The sequence below is a fragment of the Cervus canadensis genome, chromosome 3, assembly GCF_019320065.1.
Source record: "Cervus canadensis isolate Bull #8, Minnesota chromosome 3, ASM1932006v1, whole genome shotgun sequence".
NCBI lineage: Eukaryota > Metazoa > Chordata > Mammalia > Artiodactyla > Cervidae > Cervus > Cervus canadensis.
This window is the reverse complement of record NC_057388.1, coordinates 95,229,253-95,251,784: the sequence shown is the minus strand read 5'-3', so window position 1 is coordinate 95,251,784 and position 22,532 is coordinate 95,229,253. Positions and strand designations below refer to the sequence as shown.

The window sequence follows — 22,532 nt, the reverse complement described above, 5'->3', positions numbered from 1 at the left end:
AGGGGCCCCGAGGGCTACAATACATGGGGTCACAAAGATAGGATATGACTGAGTGACTGAGCACATAGCATACACACAGGATTATAAATGTAACAATAGAAGCAAAAATAAATGTGAAGGCAGTACATGTTAAACGGGCATGTAATGCTTATTCTCTTCCTTAGCTCTAGAAGAGCTAGAAATGCTCCAAAGTCATCATCTCTGCATAAAAAGGAGTGGTTCCCCTGTGCACTCAAAGTTACCTGCAAAGGACCAGCACTCGATGATGGCTGGGCATTCAACCTCACACCCTTAGCTAGTCTCCTCAGAACACATCCATCCACTAACATTGAATATTCTAACAGTATTCAAGATCAATACTTCTGAGGGAAATGAGGACAGACAAATTGGGCCATGAGACAAAAAAGTTCTTTTTTGAATAGGTCATCACTTTAAATTGGAATAATCACACCAACATTTCTTTGAAGCTCCCAAGTCACTTTATTAGCAAGAATAACTATTCTTATGATTTTCCCATTGGAGGAAATAAAACAGATCCTAGCCCCAAGTTAAACTAAGGAAAACTGTGAGGCAAGCGGCTCATCAACAAACAGTCTGAGCAGGAAAAGTTAATCCCTCATTTCTCAAAATTCATTCCCTAGTAGAGAAAGCTTTTGCCCTGAGGATTGAGGGCCGATGATTGGTGTGACTTGAAAAATGTTATTCTTACTCATCTATGTAATTTCTTTCTGAAAACCTGCTAAAATATTTCTCACTGAATTCCCATAGCTTCCAACACCAGAGGTCCACTGTTTGCTTTAGGCTGAAGCAAGGATTAAACCAGGAAGGTTCTCAGAGGTTCTCACATCTCTCCTCTCCCCAGTGCATGAATGTGTACATTTATCAGACATCATGGGAAGGGGGTTTAAATACAGCAAGGCAAAGCAACACACCCAGCAGAGCCAGGGTAAGGAAGAAGAGTGAGTGCTCAGTCTCCTCTGATTCTTTTGTGATCCCTTGGACTGTAGCCTGCCAGGCTCCTTTGTCCATGGGATTTTCCAGGCAAGAATGCTGGAGTGGGTTGCCACTCCCCACTCCAGGGATCTTCCTGACCCAGGGATCGAACCCAAGTCTATTGCATCTCCTGCACTGGCAGGAGGGTTCTTTACCACTAGCACCACCTGGAAAGCCCAAGGAAGAAAAAGAGAGCTAGAACTGTTCGTCTTCTTAATCTGTCCCTGAGGTAACTAGTATATCCACGAGCCCTGGAGAGTGCTCCTTAGGACTCCCAGGGAAAACCTTATGTTCCCCCCAGAGGATTAAAAAATCCTATAGATATCTTTACCTCAAATTGCCTTTCCATAGACACTCAGGCTAAGGTTGTCTCTGTGAATCAAGAAAGGCCATCCAAGTGCCTCTCAGGACACAGAACTTTTCTCTACATCTATTTCTTCTAATGTATCATAGAGACAGTCACAGTGAGATGTTTCCCGGTAAAATCTAAAAGGTATATTCCAAAGTATCTCACAAAGAGGAGCTTCACAGAGATCAAGCATCAGAGACTTCTTCCTCATCTTCCCTGAGTGGATACTTGGTTTCCTCAGGAGGGAGACAGAATTCTTGCTGTGAGGCAGGGTTAGAGGGGTTCTGAATTCTGTAACAAATTCTCTGTTTTTTGAGGGTGAGGTAATTCAAGAGAAAAGGATGGACCCATGATTCTTAATTTATATTTCTATAAGATTTATCACATAATCCATCTAAAGGATTTACACAACCAGTTCCCAGTTGACTTTTGTACACTCAAGGGCACTTCAGGCAATGATGTAGTGGGTTTTCTGTGAGGAAGGATGGAAAACACAACCCGAAAACAGCTGGGCTTTCTGAACTCTCATCCAAGCTGTATCACCCTGGACAAATCATCTGAGATTGCTAATTTTGAAGTTTCTCAAATTGTAATTATCCCCCTTTTAGTGTTTTTAGGAAAATGAATGAGGTGAAGGATTTAATTCATTGTGAATTGAAAAGTGTTTTTTTAAACATAGTATTGTTTATTTTAGATGATCATTAAATAACCCACAAATATGACTTCAAGAGAGTAGGAGTCAAGCACAAAGATGAAGAGATGGAATGAGTTCTGAAAGACAAGCTGAGAAATCTGATCCACTAGGTGTATATACATGGGACAATGGAATACAGAATTTATCAGTTAGAACCACTGCCACAAATCAAGTTCCCTTAATGCAAACTACATGATATTAGGTTCTTATGCTTCAGCCATTATGCCTTAGTTCCAACTAAGTGGAAGCATAGTAGTTACACTTTGAGAAGCAATACAAGTGTCTGTGAAGCTTCTTCTAAAAGAAGGGACTTTTTTGTAAAGTGCCAGACACTAAGTATTATAGACATGGAAAGCCACATTTGGTTTCTGTTGCTCATGTTTCTGCTTCTTTAAACAACGCTTTAACAATTCAAAAATCATTCTTGGCTAGAGGCCATGCAGAAACAGATAGAGGCTATACTTGGCGCCAAACCCCTGCTCTAAAACAATGCAATGACGAGCTTTGGGAACGCTAAAGCAACACGCAAATAAAAGGGATCATTTGCTCAAATCCACACTATTTTTTTCTGACCTCCCAATATGTACTTCATATATTTTGATACTTTTTCTTTATTCTATTGTGATAGTCATTGCTTGATAAGCTAAAGTATATTCTCTTCATACCTTACATACACATATTTAGAATCATTTTATATAAATGTATATATTCAATATACTTTATATACAATAAGTGCTCAATTTTAATAATGTTTGTTGTTGAAGCCATCTAGTCTATGACATATATTTGTTCCAGGAGTCCGAGCTGGCAAAGACAAGCCTCATCAATCCAGAAAAAACCTCTTACTTTTAAAATGCCCTATTAGCCCAAGCTTTAGTTGAGTTAGTCCCACCCTTCTCCTCTATTGTTGCAGGAGTCTTAACACCCCTATTATAGCACCCATATATCATGTGTTCTTCACCACATCTCCAAGGAAAATTTGTCAGGGCTGGGATTATGGTTATTTATCTTTGTATCCTAGATGGCCAGCAGAGTACCTGGTTGTACCTAATTTCACAGTAATGTTGAAGAATAAATGAATAAACACGTATTACCACTGTATCAGTGGCGTCCCAGGTGGTGCAGTGGTAAAAGAATCTGCCTGCCAATACAGGCAATGCAAGAGACATGAGTTCGATCACTGCATTGGGAAGATCCCTTGGAGGAGGAAATGGCAACCCACTCCAGCATTTTTGAGAGGAGCACTGGTTGCAAAACGTTGGACATGACTAAGTACACAGTGCTCACCACTGCTTCAGTGTCTGTCCCTCACACAGCACGTACATGTACTTCCCATGCAATCACTGATAGTATGGAAGGAAGATAGAAAAGTAAGCTCTAAATATAGAATGAAAGTGAAACTGACATGAGTAACGGATTTTTTTCTTCTCAGTTTTAAATATGAATAATGTTCTCTTTATATGAGTACATACATACGTAAATATATACACACAGACACACACACACACATGCACACACACACACACACACACGGGCTTCCCTGGTGGCTCAGACCGTAAAGAATCCACCTGCACTGTGGAAGACCTAGGTTCAATCCCTGGTTTGGGAAGATCCTCTGGTGGAGGGCATGACAACCCACTGCAGTATTCTTGCCTGGAGAATCCCCATGGACAGAGAAACCTGGTGGAATACAGTTCCTGGGGTCACAAAGAGCTGGACACAACTGAGTGACTAAGCATAAAATCTTTGGATTTGGGCTTTTTTTTCCTGAGAAGGATGGAGTCAAAGGGAATTCCCAGTCATGTTCATCTTTTTGAACAAGCTGTATTCCGGCCCTCTCTGAAATCCACAGGAGTTCCACAGACAAAGGTAGAAAACACTGGAATCCAATCTGAATTTCCCTTTCCTCCATCATTAAAGAGGTGCAATCTGCGAAAAGAAGGACTGTCATCCCTATCTAAATCTTTTTCTTTGAATCTTTATGAAGACGAATGAAACATTTTCTAAAATTGGAGGCAAATTAGCTTTCAGTCTCCTCAAATACAATTTCTCTGAAAACAAAGTCTCCTCTGTCTTCTGATGTGATTAATCTCACTAGTACCAACTACTTGGGAGTTCACATTGGAGAAACATATTGATAAAACACAAAATGACTTCCTGAGGTTTTTGTTAAGATGTTCCATTTAATTTAAGGTCATCATTTATGTGGAATTCTCTGCTAGTGAGGCAAGATAAGCAGCTTTATTTCTTGGCAAAAACACTCCTTTGATTTTTGCCATTCAGTAACCCATAAAGAGAATACAGTATTTACAAACAAGGCTCTGACATGTTCTCCTGTAACTTTCTTGTCCTTTCACAGCTTCAAACGCCTCTTAAAATAGCTTTGCAAGTGCCTTCCCAACATTCCCCAGGAGCACATCACGTTCCGGTGTAAGTGACAGTGGTCTGAGAGAGCATTCTGTCACCTCATTGTGAATTTCTCTGGACCATGAAATACCCAGTGTCCCAGACAACACCAACTTTCAACTTATCGCCAACTGCTTCTCTCCATTTTACTCGATATAAAACAAAGCAAAAAGACAACCAAAAAATGGGCATTTCATTTTGAAAATATTTGTGGCCAAGTTGATTACATTTATGGTTATCAAGACTTCAGGATGAAGTAATCTGCTATTTGGAAGAAAAGTACATGGACAGAATTAGGAGAGATGACATCAAACTACAGCTTTCCAATTTGTCTCTTTTCTTATGCTAAAGATGGACAATTTTTGCCAATTTGGCAGTAGATATGACAACAAAGTTTCCTAATGACCTCATGAAGTGGAGAAACAGAATAAAGAGGTAGATTTTGGTGTCATTTTGGAGAAGGAAATGGCAACCCACTCCAGTATTCTTGCCTGGAGAATCCCATGGACAGAGGAGCCTGGCAGGCTTTAGCCCATGGGGTCACAACAGTTGGACACAACTTAGTGACTAAACTACCACAATTGGTGATATTTATAAAAGGCTTCATCCATCATATTTCGCTCTGCTTTTAGCATTTGTCATATATATCCAGGGAACAAAAACACTGCAGAACTTGTTTTCAATTATCTTTTACTATGTCAAGTTAAAAGGTTGAGTTGATATCTTTTGATGAGCATTAAACATTATTTAAAAAACAATACTGGTCCAAATAGATAACTGAAAGGATTAATGAAAACTCTAGTTATATGCTATTTCAGTAGCAAAAATGAATAGATGCAATTTCCAAAGCTTCTGGAAAGCAGAATAGTTGATTCTTGCAAGATTGTAGTATCTCACTGAATCAGGGTTGATCCGCAGCAAGAATCCAGAAGAATGACATAATGATCAATCTGTATTATGACAGGTTGACCCCTGTGTCATACCTGTTGTTAAAGTTTTGATTTTCACTCTTACTTAAACCTCAGCATGTCCAACAAAATGGTACCACTAAATCATGAGAAAGTGTTAGTCACAAAGTTATGTCCAACTCTTCGTGACCCCATGGACTGTAGCCTGCCAGGATCCTCTGTCCGTGGAATTCTCTAGGCAAGAATGCTGGTGTGGATAGCCCTTCCCTTCTCCAGGAGATCTTCCCTACCCAGGGATTAAACCCATGTCTCCTGCACTGCAGGCAGGCTCTTTTCATCTGAGCCACCAGGGAAGCTCCCCTTTGAAAACATCAGGGAAACAGAAGAGGGGAGATGGGAAACAGAAGAGGGGAGATGGAAAAAAGAATCCAAAGTCACACAGAAGTGAAAAAGACTAGCAAGGGGGTTGTATAACTCAGGTTTTTTTTTTTTAGAAAGAAACTGAGGAATTAAAAATAATCATATAGAGCATTTCATAGGGGTAGACATGACAGGGTAATGCAAATGGAAATTGAATTGGGTATCAAGAAGTTCAGGCCCCAAATCCTGGCTCTGTCACCTTAAATCCTTGTCACCTACAAGGCAACTCACTTCCATTTCTTGCTCAGTTTCCTTAACTGTAAAATAAATGCATAAGACTAAATAATTTTGAACACTTCACTAAAGACTTGACTCTGTGAAGTCGAAGGAACTAGAGACAAACTGGCAAGAGTACGATGGTAACCAAAATGCAAATTCTTGACCACTATTTTATACTGCCTGACAGCGGAGTGTACCTTTTGTGAGGTACTGGAACCTCAAGTCTGGGGAAATGTTAAAACCCTTTCTTTTTTTTTTTTTTTTAAAAAACCCTTTCTTTCTAAGCTCTCTAGTCAATAGTGAAGGCCAGTGGAAGTTTCTGGCTGCCAAAGAGCACAGCTCCACTATAACCACCAAGGCTGCAGAGTGCTATTATGACAGAATGCTAAGCCTGAGTAAAGAAGGGGGTGAAATTGGGCATGTGAGTACAGTATCTCCACTTCCCCAGCAATATTTCTGTGGGACGAGAGAGGGGTCAAGTAGGAGGGATAGCTAGGGATAGCAAAGCAATGTGATTTGCATAAAGTAAGTGCTAAGTAAATATTTGTTGAATTAATGAATAAAAGAACAAATAAATTCTTATTCCAATTCTATGCATAAGACTAAGGCTACATAGTATGGCAAGGTATGCAGAATGGCACTCCATTTCATGATGTAAATCATTCTCCACCTTTTTAGATAATTCTCCATATTATCTTGTAGGTGGAATGAAACAAAGGGAGTCCATTCTTTTTGATGTATTGAAAGTCCATCCTAGTATGAAAAAAAAGTGTATATTTAAATCCTATGTGATCTGTGCTAACTAAAATTTGTTTCAACATACCCTACATATAATAACAATCAAGGTGAGTTACTTTAAAAGTTCATGTGATAGTTATTAATTACATTCAGCTTAAATAAAGTAATTATAGTACCATATACCATATACCTACATAGGTACCCCATAGAAAATTTTGCTCAAGCTTAGATGAAGTGTTGGTTTCAAAAGTGGGAAAACTTGTCAGAACAAAAGGGTTATTTTGAAAGGAAAATTTTACCTAGAAAGAGAATTTCTTTGAGCTATTTCAGAAAATGGTGACTTCTTGTTATGAAACCAACAGAAGAAGATTAGGGTAGTAAGAAATTTTGGATGTTCAGCAGAGGCAACAGAGGAAAAGATGGTTGGATAGCATCATTGACTCAATGATGTTTGAGCAAACTCCAGGAGATAGTGAAGGACAGGGAAGCCTAGTGTGCTACAGTCCATGGGGTTGCAAAGAGTTGGACACAACTTAGTGAGTGAACAACAGCAAGCAGACTAAAGGCATAAAATCATCATTAAAAATATTTATTGACTTCTGCTACATGCCAAGCATAGAGCCAGGCATAAGATGCTGAGAAAAACTTTAAAAACCACAAAATGTAAATCTTCCCTTTATGGACCGTGTCTCTTTTTATGAGACCAGAGAATAGCAACAACTTCATTCATTGTGTAAAGGACTTGAATAGAAGGTACATGTTTAAGCCAAAGAGTGAGCCCAAGCAGAGATACTAAAAGTCAAACTTTAAAAGCCTTTTTCCAGTGGTCATGTATGGATGTGAGAGTTGGACTGTGAAGAAAGCTGAGTGCCAAAAAATTGATGCTTTTCAACTGTGGTGTTGGGAGAAGACTCTTGAGAGTCCCTTGGACTGCAAGGAGATGCAACCAGTCCATCCTAAAGGAGATCAGTCCTGGGTGTTCATTGGAAGGACTGATGCTGAAGCTGAAGCTCCAGTACTATGGCCACCTCATACAAAGAGTTGACTCACTGGAAAAGACCCTGATGCTGGGACAGATTGGGGGCAGCAGGAGAAGGGGATGACAGAGGATGAGATGGCTGGATGGCATCACCAACTCGATGGACATGAGTTTGAGTAATCTCTGGGAGTTGGTGATGGACAGGGAGGCCTGACGTGCTGCGATTCATGGGGTCTCAAAGAATCGGACACGACTGAGTGACTGAACTGAACTGAACTGAAAAGCCTCTAAGGATTTGTCTTACTTTTCAAATAAATTAAGAATACTCTGTCTGCTACTGGTAAAACAAGTCAAGTTTATGCTCCATTTAAAGGTCAGTAAAAGTATCTTGAGTAAGTTCTCAGGTTTTCTTCTTAGCTTCATTATAAGTGATCTGCTGAGACTTGGAAGATCTTGGAAAAAAGAAACAGAAAAAAAAACAAAAACAGATTTGCGATGTCCATTCTTCCTCTTCTCATAATTACAGACTCAAAGGAGCTGAAGAGTTGCCTACACTGGATAAACACACTAAGTCTCTGCAGAGAGGTGAAATATTTTAAATATTTTTGTCTGCATTACTATATATATATAGTGAGATTGCAATATATACAGTGAAAAATATAATAATGAGAAATAAAAATAGTTAAATAAAAACCACAAGATGGCAAGTATTGAAAGAGTCATCAAGCTAAGAAAAAACATGAAGGAAACATAAATGCATATTACTAAGTAAAAGAAGCCAATCTGAAGAGTCTACATACTATATGCTTCCAACTATATAACATTCTGGAAAATGCAAAACTCTGGAGACAGTAAAAGGATCAGTGTGGTTAAGAGGGAAAGAGGTGTACATAGGGGGAACCACAGAGGATTTTGTGGGGCAATGAAATTACCCTTTATGATCCTATAATGGTGGACACATGTTATTATCTTTACATCTGTCAAAACTCTTGGAAAATACACCACCAAGAGTGAACCCCACTGTAAACTAGGAACCGTAAGTTCATCCATTGTAACCAGTGCCCGTCTCTAGTGGCTGATGTGAGCTGTGGAAGCAGCCGTCTGTGTATGGGGGCAGGGAGCATATGAGAATTCATTGTACTTTCTAGTCAGTTTTGCTGTGAACTTAAAACTTCTTTAAAACACACACACACACACACAAAGATGAGCAGCAAGGAAGTTATCTTTCAGTAATTATACAGAGTAATGAAAAATCATTTTGAATTTTAGATAACTGATCTTTTGATATCATTTCATATTCAATTATATTGGGAAGTTAAAATAAGAGCACATGGAGTTTGGTAGAAAAAATAATTTTTAAAAGTAGTCAAATATTTGCAGCGACTGGGATGAATAACCCACTCTAATTTAATTAAAGGAAGCAAATGCAGAAAATGAACTTTAGAAACTCTGACCAGTATATGTCACAGTGATTTCAATGATCCGCAGTTCCTAAGTATTAGGGAAATCAGCTAACAGTCACCATCGAATATTTCTAAAAGTGCGTCTCACACCACAAGGTGCCAAAATATAAGAACTGGAGCAATATCTAATAAAGCAGAAGAGAGCAGGCTGCCAATTAGAGCCTACACTCTATATTCAATATCTTCTAAAATAATAGGACTAAATCAGAGGGGGAAATGTAACAAACTTTGTGTACTGAAAAAGCTGAAGAGAGGCAGGAGCAATTAAGTAGCTGAGGATTGAGAAACCAAAGAATGATTCCAGAGAAATGAATCATGGGAACTTGCATGGCCATAAAGAAGCTAAAATAAACCAGTGAACATCAAAGGGGAGACATTTGACAACATCTTTCTCCCTTGAAAATAACTCCTGAGATTCAATCTGAACACTTAAATGATAGAAAAGTTATCATTTTATTTTGTTTGAATATGGAAACGCTGGAAAATAAATATGACCTCATTTCTATATCACTTCTTGAAAATAAAAGTAATGTGAATTTTTAGTAAATTCTTACAGAGATAGAAGCCAGGGAATCTTTTAAATGGAAGAGGTTTAAAGAGGAATGCTAAGGATGTGAATTTCTTGAAGTATGTGTTATGTAACTAACTAACTGCAAGGGAGAAGAATAATTATCACTCTAATTAATGAGGGCCTTGCTGTTGCTCCCTTGTGAAAGATACTCCTTGATTAAAAGTGTCAGTATGTAAAAATATTGACTGATATTGAAATGTAAGAGTGTGAAATTTCAATTAATTGTAAAAAAAATTAGCTGGTATTATCATTTACCAATAGACACTAATGATTCTTGGAGACTTAGGACATACAAACAAATAGTTAAGAGTTGACAGTGGGCATGTAAACAGGAATAGAATTAATCTACTGATGCTTCATCCCTCAGAATAATTAGCTCCTTAGGCCTTTTACATATGCAATGTGGAGGTTAACATTAAGTCATAGCAATTGTCTTGCAGAGAATAGGAATAGGTAGCACAATAGGAAACAGAAGATCAAATAATATTTTAACAACACATAGTGTTTTCATAGTCAACAAAAATGTTCCTACATATACATATATATGTTTTATAAATACTCACGGAGTCATATTTTATGCCTTGGCAATTCCATACCTAGAAGCTATCTTAAGACTCTTGTCCCCTCTGTACCTAGAGAGAGCTCCCAGGGGGCTAAGAAGGAAAAAGCATCTTCAAACAGGAAGCCTACTATCAGACTAAACCAGGAGGTGAGTGGCCAAGGTAGATTCTAAATATACCTGAGAGTGATTCCTCAAATATAAACTCTGTTTTCATGTTTCCATATTCTTAACTCAGTGTGATGTGCCCCTATTTCTTTTCTTCCCTCTTCTCCCTTGACTTTATCAGAATTAGATGGCAAATAATACAACGGGATATTCTTTTAAAAGAAACTCCCTATGGTAGTAAAACAAAATAAACAACAAAAAAATTAATACTTATCTTTGACTTTAGATGTGAGACTGATGCCCAAAGCAATGAATTTACTCTTAGGTCTTAAGTTATTTTGTGTCCACTGGCAAAAATTTCTACACTTACTTAGAAAAAACAACCATCTATCACATCGGATTGGTGTAAGCTATAGAAATAGTATACATAAAGAAAATAAGCACAGGGTCTAAACTGTGGTAGACACGTAAGAAAGAGTGGCTATGATTTCACTGTTTTTATTGTCTTTATTGTCACAGAAGAGTATCTCATTCAAAATTCTGAAAATTTCCCTAACATGGAAATATTCAGTCATGAAAAATATCCAGTCATGCTCACTTTAAAGTAAATGCAAAAATGTGACCCCTTGAATGACACCCATCAGCCAGAGACAACAGATGTTAAACCTACATCATCCACTGTTCTCCCTGCCTTCAGTACTCCCAGGATACAATACAAAGGGAGAAAAAAGTCTATAATATTTAGGCTTACATGTGAAGACAAAACGGCCCACACCACTGATAAAATCTGGTAGCAAAGTAATTTTGAGGATGAAGCAAGAAAACAGCAGGCAGATTTGGGAAACACTTTGCCTTTGGGGCTGCTCTTTATTTTCTCCCTAAAATGAAACCAAATGTCCTGACGCTCTCAAAAAAATACAATTAAGTAGAGTTTCCCTATCATTTCCTATTTTTATGCTGGCTATATGGTAGCAGAACAGAGTATTAGAAAATCTTCATCATATTCAACAATATGAAATTGTATGAAATTTATGTTCTTCCCTTGCCAATCAAATTATTCCATGCTTAGCTTTTATAGAGAGTAGGAAAAATTAGCCTTTAGGTAATTCTTTAGCTTCCCACCTCACTCCTAAAGAGTTCCTTAGTAGTTAATTAAATAATCAAGAAATTATAGGCTTTTCTTCCTATATTATTTCATCTTGTTTACTGACTTGGCATAGTTGATGAGGTAGGGGAAGGCGCTTCTTTGCTTTATTAAAGTGGAAGACAGCTTCAGGACCAAGGGTGAGCAATAACATCAGGAAAGACCACCATAACATTCCTTTCCTGGAGGAGGTTTTATAGTCTGCTACTTGGTTTCATCAGTGCACCAACATTTTGCAACAGTAACAGTGAAATGTATCCCCATTAACATTTGTGACAATTTCTCCACTCTCCCATACTAGAACTCCTCCATTAGAGCTGGGAGAGGAAGGGGAAGAGAGACAGGTGCTTGGTCTGGCTAGATTAGTAGTGGAAATCCAGACAGAACTTCAGATAGGAGAGTGCACAGAGGAGCTCTGGAACCACAAAGACATCTTCCCAAGGAAGTATTGCAGAGAATGAGTAATTTTGAACAGAGAAAATGGAAAGAAATCAAGTGCTTATTTCTTCAATAACCAGGACTGATTTAATTCTAAGGACATAAGGTATACGTATGTACTATACTTCATCTAGACAAATAAGTATCAGAGACATATGACATAGAAGAGAAGCATCTTTATCTTTGGATATTCTCCTGAATTGTTACTCATCACATGTAACTGAAAGATCCAATAGTCTCTGACCACAACCAAACTCTCAGTCTCAATGGCTCACACAAGGAAGACTCCTGATGATACTGGTAGCAGCATTTGGGTTGATTATCCAATCTTTGTTCCTCTCCATTGCCCTTTAGATGCCAGTTCTTCAATCTGATCTTATTTTAAAATGTAGTCCTGTGTTTACCCACCTCAGTATCACATGAGGTGCTAAACACACAGATTCTTGGGTCTGGCCCCAAATCTGCTGACCCAGAATCTCTGCAAGAAGAATACAGTATTTCAAGGACTCAACCAGTGAATGAACCTCTTTGAAAGACTTCCTAGCAGAGAGAGGTGATTTGATTCAAATAATTCAGAATCTGGTTGATGATGAATGTTGATGGCTGAAAAAGTAGATCCATTTCTTCCATAAGATCAACATTCAAGGGGATCTAGGAGCCTCAATTTCAGAATGAAGAAGTCCTGCTCTACTGAACCCCGTAAATCTAGATAACTTCAAACTAATGCTCTGCTACCACATTTGCTATTCATTTTCACTGATCTTAAAAACACAGATCTTCAGTTTTGTTTTTGCTGCACATAAGCCATGGGTTGGAAATTTGACTTTAAACTAGTTATTTGACCTATGGAGATGCCTATAATTTCCTTGATACAATAAAACGGAATGGGGGACTAGGCATATTAATAGTTACCTATTATTTACTCAAAACATTGGGGAAAAATAAAGCTCTGTAAAGCTCTGATTCTAACACATTTGAAATGTATATCCCTGTCATGTATGCAAACATGACCTCTGTTCTCAATACAGACATTAGCAGCATCACTAACAAATTCCGGTTAGTGCCCCATTACCAGTACCAGGTAAAAATCATTCAACTTGCCTAGAACTCTTGCAGGCTAACCATTTTGTAAACAGCTCATTTTAATATCCAAGAAAACAATTCTGCCAACCCCATAGAGCAATGTACCTGATTGTGAGAAATTAAATGAAATTATAGGATGCTAAATATTTGGCAAAATATCTGCCACACCATAGCTTTTCTTACCTATTAGTTTGGGGAATGACTAGTATAAGTATTATATTTATCACTGCTTATTAGTTTTATACTAATAGTAAATTAAATGAAGAGGAGGAGGAAAAAGAGAAGAATAAAGAGAAAACAAATTTGACCAATATTTACTTTGCATTTACTCTCTGTCAGTCATTATACTAAGCTATATATATATATATATATATATATATTATTTCCTTGTGTAGAGGGGGAATGAAGAAATGGCTAACAGAGCTTGGAATAAAGGCTTTGATCATCTATGGAAAATCTCATGTGGATTTGATTTTTATTTTATCCTAGACAGTTGAGACAGTGAAGAATTTTTAACAAGAGGATGACATGTTCAGATTTGCATTTTAGAAAGGTTATTCTGGCAATGTGAGGCATAGATTGTACTAGAGAAAGACTGAAGGTGGGAGGCCATAAAAACACAAGGCTCTGGTGATAGTTCAAGTAAGAGATGCTAAAGATCTAAAAGAGATGTGTGGATGGAGAAGAGACGATGAAGTCCAGACAAATCTAAGAGATGTTTGATTTGATGACTCAGTTAGATGGTGACAGTAGAATTGGAGTGAGGAAGAAAGAAGATATTTCTAGCATATCAACCTTACTTCTAATTTGTCATGTAATTTGTGAGTAATAATAATATGCATATTGATATTCACACAATAATATAGAGCAAAACTTTCAAGTTTCTCATATAACAAAACAACAAATTATACATGCAAATTATTATTTATCATCATCATCATCACTATTATATATCCTATCCAGCAAGAACAGTGTTCCCATTCTAAAGACAGAACACTTCCATTTTGAAATTTTAAAGACTTAAACATACAAAACAATCCACTAGCTTAGATATCTCATCCAGAGATATCTCAGTATCTCCTATAACAAAACTCTCTTTGTAAATCACACAGAAAAATTTTCACAATAATGCTAAACACATAAGGGTCATAAATATCCATTTCCCATAACTTTGTAGAATTCTACGCAGCAAACAGTACTTAATATGTGCAGGCAATGTTTTCTACTAATCTATTTACTTAAAAACATACTAATTAAGAGTCTTTCTTGCTTCTGTCCACCTCAAACTAACATTGAAACTAAAATTCTCTCAATTTAAAAAAATGTTCTTGCCCAATCCACAGTAGTGTGCTTCCTGTTACTGGACACCAGAGGGCGCCATTCAGTGAAAGCTTGGATTGGGGAGAGGGGGACGAAAAACAAAGAAGGAATTCCATTGCTAATGAAAGAGACTGATTTTTTAGTGTGTACCCTTATCTACCATGAAACATTACCATGGTAACAGCACCAGTTAAGATGACTGTATATTTAGGTCACAGTATAAAAGAAGGAGCTTGAACATGTGTGCAGAAAAAGGGAAATGAAATAAAGACAAGAATATATCAAGTGTAGAAGGAGGCAAACCAGTCAGAACAAGCCTCACACACTTTGCTAATCGTACATTCACAAAGTCACACCATGCTTTTCAAAGCAAAGATGGATGATCAGTTTTAACTAAAATCAGAACCTGCCATTCAAACTCGGAACTTTAATCACCAACAATCTTAATATAAAGAAAGAGGAACTCAAGTGGAGAGACAACTAGAGGGAAGTTGGAATGTGTATACTCTGAGGCAGTTCTTGGTTAATTGCATCACAATGGAAAACCTCTTTACCCACTTCAACACTTAAGGTGAGTTAAACTGGGTAGTATCAAAAACTCTTTCATCCTCCTGCACCAGGCAAAAGAAAATCTTGGTGTCACTATAGGTGAAAATAGCGTCTGCCAAAATACCAGGTAATTTCTGTGCCCTTACTTTCCTCTGCCAGAGGCAATCACTGGGTCAAGCAGGTTATGCCAACAGAAGAATCTAGTTGGCGATGAATCTTTCTTGCTTAGGTTTTAGGGAATACAACCAGAATACACAGTTTAACTAAAGGAGTGGGGAGAATACTGTTGGACTCAAAACACCAGAGTTGTGATTTCCCCAGACATAGGGGAAAACGTGCACTGTATCTCCACAGTGTAAGACAAAGCCTGGTGTCCAACACGAGTCCAAAGACAGCCGTTGTTTGAATCCAGGGACCGCGACTTACTAGCTATATGACCTTGGGTCATTACCTGACCCCTCTGAAAGCCAGTTTCCTCATTTGTAAAATGGGGACAATAGCATCTACTTCATAGGGTTGTGGCCATGATACAATAAGAAACTGATTCATTAGTTCACTCATTCAACAAATAGTTAATAAAGTCCTAGAAGGTGACAGACACTATTTTAAACATGGGATAAACCCCTGACAGAAAAAGATGTGATGTGCTTAGGACAGTTTCAGAGACTTAGAACACACTACATGAAAATGCATTTCCAAGGAAAAATGACCTGCTTCCTTTGTTCCACACAAAACACAGACTACTATCACCATGATCAACCAAGTGGCCCTGCTGAGCTCTGGGGGACGCGGTCAGTACCCTTCCTCCGACACCTTGTAAGGAAAGCAGTCCCCACGTCTGCTGAGTGAACCAAAGGCAGACAAAATGGGGACAGGAGACAGGGAATGAAGCAGGTGGTAACAGTCACCAGGAGAATGTTGGCGGTTTTGATATAGAGAAGTTCACTGAGGGGCACAATACAGGCCCACGTAGGAAAATGCCAACTCAACTCCAATACAAAGTTAAAAGAAGAAAACCAGGTCCCTCAAGGAAGCTGTGTGACAGAATGTTTCTGTCAGTCTTTCTTGATCCTACTGAGTAAACTGAAGAAAGATTAAGATAAGAATAAGAGTGGGGTTTGAGTGGTCATATTTAGGCAGTTACTCATGGGCATTCTCTCACAGGCATGCCCCAAGGACTGACATCAGTGATGGAGATTATTATGGGGCTCTTAATGGCATGCTCACAGATTCTTGTCCCCATTTTTTCCCTCCCATTCTCTCTTCAATTCCTTTATTAGAATAAATTGCCTCCTCTTCCTCTCTGGCACTGGCTTTACCTTTGTTCATTGCTGTGGGTTAGTGACATGTGTCTCCTGTCCGTCCTTCTCCAGTAAAGCGGGTTCCTTGCCCTCCCCGCCCTTCTCTGTGAGCCAGCAGACTGTGGTCTGCTGTTTTCCCCAAAACTCTGAGACTTCCCTTCCCTCCTCCTGTGCTCAGAGGGTTGGCTACTCTGAAATTAGAATTGTAACACTGCCACTGAACATACATACAAGTGCCTGATGTTAGGGGTTATCTGGGCAAAGAAGGGGATAGGATCGTGTTTGGAGCAATGTCGGTTTTTAAATGTGACAGATTGACAGATTGTGGGGGCTCATTCCAAAGAGACTTTTACCTACATTCGCCTGCTGGCTTTCCTGCATCTGGCTTCCCAGGTGGCTCAGTGAGAAAGAATCCACCCGCCGATGCAAGAGACTCGGGAGACATGGGTTCGATCCCTGGGTTGGAAAAATCCTCTGGAGTAGGAAATGGCAATCCATCCAGTATCCTTGCCAGGAAATCCCACGAACAGAGGAGCCTGGCAGGCGACAGAATGTGTGGTCGCAAAGAGTCGGACACGACTGACGGACTGAGCACGCAAGCACACTCTCCTACACTTAGCCCTGAAGTCAGCTGAGTTACAGACACATTCTGTGGCTTCTCTTGAACTTAAACTAGGATAGGGATAATCAAATCGACCTAATTTCTCCCTACAATCCCCCCAGACAACCTCAAACACCTTACATAAGCAAACACATTTTTCTTTTATAGGTCACATTTTTCTTTTATAGGAAGACCAAGCATCTTTCAGGAAGACCACCCTGAATTTTTGGATCCAAGAACTTTACCCCACTCCTGCCCCATCTCATTCACAGAGTTTTAAAACAGTAAGCTGAGTTGGTTGGTATTTCCATGCCTTTTTAGGGTCAAGTTTTACTTTTCAGCTTTAATTGGCATAATTGTTTAGCCTAGTAAAGCATGTAGAGTCAATAGAAGTTGCTTATAGTACTGCCACAGCTAGACACATTTACTAATAATAGTAATAATAAAAATTCATCTGATAATAACTTATTACTTCTTGAATCCTTAGCCATCAAATCCTGCAAAGCTGCTACACTGTTGGGACAAAATTCTTCCATCCATTTGCCAAGAGTCTCAAAAGTCCACTTTCTGAATTGTAGCCTAATATAGTTCTTAGTGTGATCCACTGGTTTAATTCTATGATTATGCCCTTGTGGTTATCACCCCAAAGACCCTACATACACACACCTAATTGCAGTTTCTTAACTGTGTCATCATCCTTATTATTTGCTTATCAATGAAAATGTACTCTCTCTATACATCCTTCTATATATTTTATATATTTTATATATATATATATATATATATATATATAATCTGTATATATATAATGTATATATACAGATTGCCAACAAAATACAGCAGGGGGACCCTGTGGCCCAAGGCTGGGTGAACAGCTATAGTGTAGGAGGTACCACATTCCAGAGCCCTCTCAAGGCAGGTAAACGGGAAAGGCCTGGAGCAAAGAGAGCTGCTGGTCCACTCCAGGACCTGGCTATCTGAACTTCCCCAGAGAGAGGTTGCTCCCCCGAGTGGGCTCTCCTCCACGCAGGTGCCGAGGGGGCCAGAGCCTCAGGGTCCCCTCGGAGCAGTTGCAGCCGAGCTCCAGTGCTGGGGGCCTTTGCCCTCAGAGTCTCCCCCCACCCCACCCTCAACCCAAATTCAAGTTTTTCCCAGGCCTTTCCCATTGCCCCACTGTTTCTCTCTGGAATCTGGGCCGGCTCCCCTCCGCATTGGTCCAGCCCTCCGCCGGGCCAAGGCCATTGCCGCTGTGACGGTGATCCTGGCCAAGGAGGTGGTCCCTGCTGCAGGCCCTCGGGGTTGTGGAACGGGGGGGCGGGGGCTGCGTGCGTTGCAGCAGGGAGATGCGTGTGGTGTCGCGTGCTGTGTGTACTAGGGGATGCGCAAACTACACTGAACCCACTGCCACCCAGCGCTAAGAAAAAAGAGCAAGAAAAGCAACACAAACCAGAAAAGGGAAAGATGAAAGGGAAATAGAAAGTCGATGCGGGGGATCCCGGAGCTCGAGGACTTGAAGGCTCTGTGCTCTTGCCGGCTCCCGCGCCTGGGCGGGCCGACCTGGAGCCCGTGGGGGCCTCAGCCACGCTCGGGCCGTGGCCGCGAACCAAGTAAGGACACCGGAGGGCGGCTCCGGTGAGATGTCGGTCGACAGCTCTGCTTGCCTCAGGCGTTTACCTCCGTTTCTCCGCTCTCCTCCCTCCCCTCCGTCCCGAGTGACTCCCCAGAGATATTTCCTTGCTGGCAACCCTGGTCTCAAGGCGTGGGTCTGGCGAGCCCAGTGGACCCTCCCTTTTACGATTTTGTGGCTCAGAGCAGCCTGGAGGACGGCGACGAGCCGGAGGCTAGAGGAAGATGGGGACGCTGGCAGGAGGCTGAGGCAGTGGGTGTGCGCTGCTTTCTGAGTCAGTGATTCCGGGGAACCTTAGGTCTCGACCTCTTAAGAGCTCTCCCAGGCAAGCAGCGTCCGGCCCCGCTGGGGGCGCCCCAGGGGCGGGGGGCAGAGCGCACAGGTGGAATTGCTGCGCGACCTCCCCTGCGCCGGCTTGGACCTTCCGAACCTCGCAGGTTCCGAGAGCTACAAGTTATCTGCGATCGCCCGAGTCCGCAGGTGCGGACGGCAAGGGGATATTGTGGGTGCAGTTGTTCCCAATCTACAACCCCGAAGCCCGCCGGCGTGGCTCAGAGCTCGTTGTGAGGTGGCTGTCGGCGCAGCCCTGGCATGGTCCGGGACCCCGCGGGCTTGGGGCTGAGACCCTGTCCTCTAGCCGAGGCGGACCGCCGACCTCGTGGTCGGGCCGACACGGGACGAGGTTGCAGAAGGCTTCCTCCTCCTCTGTCCTGGGACCCTCTCCCCATTCGTATCCCCCACCCCCCGCCCTTGGCCACGCTCCTTGGACCACAGCGCGAAGCCTCCCTCTGGCAACCTGGCGCGGGCACCCAAAGAGCTGTTCGGAACGTTGAACCCGGGGATCGTGCCGGGCCGGGGGAACCGGGCCTCCACCCCAAACGCCTGGGAGATGTGGCCAGACCCCAGGCTGGAAGAAACGTGAGGGGCAGGAGAGGGCGAAGCTCCCCAGTCTTGCGGCCACCGCAAGGAGGGGGAGTTGGTGACAGTGGCGGGGGCGGCGGGCTGGAGGAGGGAGCGAGCCCCGGCCGGCTCGGGCCCCCCGGCCGCCTTGCCACATTCCTCCGGACTCGGCGGCCCGCGGAATGGCACCTCTTCCCGCGCTCTGCCTCTTCCGCCCCTGCTTTCCAGACCCGCCATCGCTGCCCTCAGTTCTCCAAGCCCCAGAAACCAAAGTTTCCGTTTGAGAAGCTGGACTTGTGGAAGAATTCGCCAATTCCCTCACCCCAGGCCCCTCCGCGCCCGTTCCGGAGAATCGGGAGGTGCCAGGGTCCCTGGCGCTGGCCAGCGTAGGGCTGAGCAGCTGGCTCTCCTTACCTGCCGCCGGATTAGCTCCAGTGGCCTCCTCGGGCTGCAGTATCCCTGGCGTGGGCTGGCTGGCAGGAGCGTGGAGCCCTTCGCGGGTTCGGGGCTGACCCGCCGCGGAGCTACCCGCGCGCGGCTCAGAGTCCGAGGCCGGGCGCCGGCTCGCTCTCTCCCTTGATCTTGCAAACGAAAAGAAAAAGATTAGTTGGTGCCGCGACACTCAGAGGGGTGGGGCGGGGGGAGGCGGGGAGAGAGCGGACCCAAAGGCTCGGGCAGGAGCCGTGGGGCTCGGGCGCGCGCTAGGAGAGTCGCGCACCCCACACGCGTCCCAGGCACTTTACGAGTCTGGAGGCCCTTGGCGGTGTAGACTGGAGTTAAAGTGACACTGCCCCCGCCCGCCACATCAAACACCAAAGGCGAAGAAGCAAAAAGGACTTTCAAACCTGGCTTTCACGAAGATGAGTCTGGAGAGCAAGACCGAACGGAGACCTGGCTGGACTGACGAGCTGGGCGGGATTCATTTCTTCACTAAAGTGACTGGGGAAGTAGTTATTAGTGTAGGGGCAACTAATTACTAATTAGTTCCGTGGCTCTGGCGATCTCCGAGTGGAATCTGCAGTTTCAAGGCTCTGGCCAACCCGCAGGCTGGCGCGTGTGCGTTCGTGTGTGTGTGCGTGCCCCTGTGTGTCACGCGCACTCGCTGGAGCGGGTCTCTGCGTCCGGGCACCTTTGGTATGAAAAGAGAGTGTGTATGTATTCGTCACTGTGTGTTCGATTAGCTGCGATGTGCAGACAATTTCTGGAGAAAACATTTACAATTTTCTTTCAATATGACGGGATTAGTTGCTGTTGAAGGCGCTCCTCCAATGAAATCTTCTCTGCTCTCTGATTTGGCGGTTCTTCTGAGGAAATATGACAGCCTTTTCTCCAGCCTCCTTTCTGCTCCCTTCCACGTCCATCCCCGGAGCCAAGCTCTCCATCTGCAATTTCTACATCAGAACGTTTACAGTTACCACCATTGCCCAGTCCCATTCCTGCAAGTATGACTGCTATAAAAGTGACATGACATATTGGGAAGAACTCGGTGTTGCTTTCTGATTGCCGAAGACGCTTAAGCCCAGTTTTTCCAGGTGGGAAAATATTAGAAAAATCCTCTATGCTTTGTAAACATATAATCGTGCTGAACTATTCACAGATTGTTTATTTCTTTGGGACACTGGCAAATGTTTAAGAGGAAGAGGTTAGATTACAAAGTATTTATGGTCCTTTATGAAATTTGGGATCTCCGTGAAAAAATCAGTATATAACTTTTCTCTGTTAAATCAATCTTAGCTTTTTATTTTTTCATTTTAATGAGAAATCCATTCCAAGAAGAATATTCATTATTCTTAGGCTGTAGTCCCAATTGATAAAGATAAAATGATATAAACAATATGATTCTAAAGTATAGCTGAGGACAAGACTTGCTTTTGTGAAACTATGTGTATATAAACATAGCATCAGTGTATGATATGCTATAAGGCTGCATTTTCTTTCATCTACCTTTGGCAATCAAATGAAAACAGCTTGAAACCTTAATTGATGTATCCAATTAAGTTCAGTTCAAATCTTGATGCCTAGGCCTTTGCTAGTTGTCAAAAGGAATACAGAATAGCAAAAGTTGTTGCCCCTGTCTTTTATAAGCTCCCCATTTTATTGACTTCCCTGGTGGCTCAGTGGTAAAGAATTTGCTTGCAATGCAGGAGCCACAGGAGATGCAGGTTCGATTCCTGGGTTGGGAAGATCCCCTGAGGAGGAAATGGCAACCCACTCCAGTATTCTTGTCTGGAGAATCCCATGGACAGATGAGCCTGGTGGGTTACAGTCCATGGTGTCGCAAAGAGTCAGACAGGACTAAAGCAACTTAGCATGCATGCATGCATCTTATTGGCAGGGAAAGACATTCAGATGACAATCAAGATGAATAAATACGCAGCAATATAAATTCATCAATAAATAAAAATTGTGTATATGAAAAGGTCTGCCTTTCTGTTAACTCATACCCATCACCAAGTAGGACATGGCACAAACTATGTGGTTTGATGTAAGTCATCCTGAAATAATGCATTACATACCGTGGCTCTACCTTCAGCCTCCATACCCTCACATCCCACCATCACTGGGACAGTATAAGATACTTGTTAGAAAATCAAGACAGTTCTGTCCAGTCTTGACCTCAGCTTCCCCCAGCATTTGACCCACTACATTAAACACCTGATTTTGTCATTTCTTCTCTCTTAGGTTATCTTTTGAAAATGAATTCACCTTTTCCTTTCTCTCTTCATTATTTCTGACTATTAAGCCTCTATGAGCCCAGGGAGTTGGCTTGGATGTTTAAAACAAAACAAAACCACTTACACATCCCAAAGCAGAGAAGTAAAGGGGAAATAATTCCTAGCCAGCAAAAGAAAAGAAGAAGACCCAGTGATCTGTTGTTATTCTGTTCTTTCAAATCATTAATGTTTTCTTACAAATGGGGTTTTGTTGCTGTTTAGTCACTAAGTCATGCCTCTTGTGATCCTATGGACTGTAGCCCACCAGGCTCCTCTGTCCACAGGATTTTACAGGCAAGAGTACTGGAATAGGTTGCTATTTTCTTCTCCAGGGGATCTTCCCAACAAAGGATTGAACCCACATCTTCTGCAATGGCAGGCAGATTCTTTACTGTTGAGCTACCAGAGAGGCCCACAATTGGGACTACACATTCCAAACAGAGCAATA

At 41.8% G+C, this 22,532-nt stretch overlaps 1 protein-coding gene and 1 long non-coding RNA gene across 2 annotated transcripts in view; one reads left to right on the top strand and one right to left on the bottom strand.

The window, feature by feature from the left end:
- Positions 1–21,577, bottom strand: part of CHRM2 (cholinergic receptor muscarinic 2) — a 170,062-nt gene extending 148,485 nt beyond the window's left edge. The window contains exons 1-2 of the mRNA XM_043463801.1: positions 20,216–21,577; positions 19,785–19,951 (exon numbers count right to left, since the gene is read on the bottom strand). The gene's annotated coding sequence lies outside the window, so the exon portion shown is untranslated. The remainder of the gene's footprint in view (positions 1–19,784; positions 19,952–20,215) is intronic.
- LOC122438689 lies at positions 6,111–8,572 on the top strand. The gene is made up of 3 exons (XR_006268611.1): positions 6,111–6,121; positions 7,216–7,219; positions 8,439–8,572. It is a non-coding gene; the product is annotated as an uncharacterized LOC122438689 (long non-coding RNA).
- Positions 21,578–22,532: the final 955 nt, after the last annotated feature.